General features: G+C 44.0%; 1 long non-coding RNA gene across 1 annotated transcript; it reads left to right on the top strand.

The window, feature by feature from the left end:
- Positions 1–4: 4 nt before the first annotated feature.
- LOC109370512 lies at positions 5–597 on the top strand. The gene is made up of 2 exons (XR_002120712.1): positions 5–57; positions 151–597. It is a non-coding gene; the product is annotated as an uncharacterized LOC109370512 (long non-coding RNA).
- The last annotated feature ends 833 nt before the right edge of the window (positions 598–1430 follow it).

Below are 1430 nucleotides of genomic sequence, written 5' to 3'. Positions count from 1 at the left end.
TCCGGTCCACCTCCCTGCAGATAGCCGCCTCGATGCCAACCCTGATCCTCCCGTCCTGTAAGTTTGCCATTATCTGATACAGCCCCAGCTTTCAGACCTCTCTGCAGAGGCAGAGAGACATTCATTTCCTGTGAATTCTTCTTTTGACAGACAAAGTTCCTCTGAACCCATCATTCCTGTCCCCACCTCCTCTCTCTTCCCAAGTCCTCTCATCTCTTCTTCACCAAGAGGAAGAAGGAAGGGCAGGGACTGGCATCCTCTGAGCCACTGCACTGGGGCAACAGGAGGAGTCCAGCAGAGGGACCTGAGCTGCCCGGGGACGTGAGGAGATGTCAAAGGTGTCATCGACGGTGGCTGCTCCTGTGGAGAAGCAGAAGACTTTGGTTGTGAGAGGAAGAAGGCTGATGTTCAGCATGAAGGATTTTTTCAAGCTTGGACAGCAGAAGATTTTAAAAAATAGGAAAAAAAATATTTAATGTACAATTAAGAAACAAACCAACAGAAAAAAAAAAAAACAAAAACAAACAAACACACAAAAAAACTAAAGCCACAAGATAACCAAAACAATAAATGTTCCTCTGTTCTTTTAGAACTTGAGAGTCTGTGTGTGGATTCCTGCATCCTTTCCTGGTCTTCCCAGTACAGGAAAGACATTGCCATATGGGGTGAGAGCCCAGCCCAAAGCCATAGAGTGGGAAAGGGTCCAGGGCACCTGGCATCTCGGTGCAGGCTGAGGGATCTGCCTTTGGTTAGCATTAAGGAAAAATGGCTATTGACCTAGACTTTCACTGGTTCAGCTCAGTTTTTCAATCCTGCTATTGTGAGCACCTTGTGCTTGTGGGAAGAGCTCTGCAGCCTTGTGCACAGGAAAGTAAAAGCCAGCAGGAGTGTGGAAAGTGCTGTGTAGCCTCTGAAGACTCAAGAGAAGCAACTGCCTTTTACATTTATAGGGAACTTTCAATGAATAAAAACTTATTTTGTCTTTATTAAAACATGCACACCCTAGCTTTCTATTTTGACTCTACTTGTGAGCTGTGATTTCCTGATAATTCAAGTCAGGTATTTTTAGACCAACACTATGCAGTCACAGAACACAACCACTGCCAATAATGCGAGTGTGGAGTCAACAGGACAACAATGTTCTTCAGAGGACACTATCCTTTTTTATCCCAGAAACAGAAAGGAAGCCAATAGGGATTACAGAACATTACAATTGCATCTGGGAGCACTGGTCAGTCATGTGCTTTCAAATTTTTTTTTCTTCCAATCTCTGTGTTTTGAGTTTTCAGTTGTTCTAATAGATAAAACTAGCTTCAAAATTAGGAGGAAACCATACCCTATCTGCTGCAGTTGTCCTTCTTCCTTTGATTCTTTTAGCAAGGGTTGGTTTCTTGTAAGCTGAAAGGCATTGCTTTAACGGAGCAGAGCTG

Source organism: Meleagris gallopavo, chromosome 1, assembly GCF_000146605.3.
Source record: "Meleagris gallopavo isolate NT-WF06-2002-E0010 breed Aviagen turkey brand Nicholas breeding stock chromosome 1, Turkey_5.1, whole genome shotgun sequence".
NCBI classification, from domain to species: Eukaryota; Metazoa; Chordata; class Aves; order Galliformes; family Phasianidae; genus Meleagris; species Meleagris gallopavo.
Note: the sequence above shows the minus strand (reverse complement) of the source record. Positions and strands in the feature narration are given on the sequence as shown.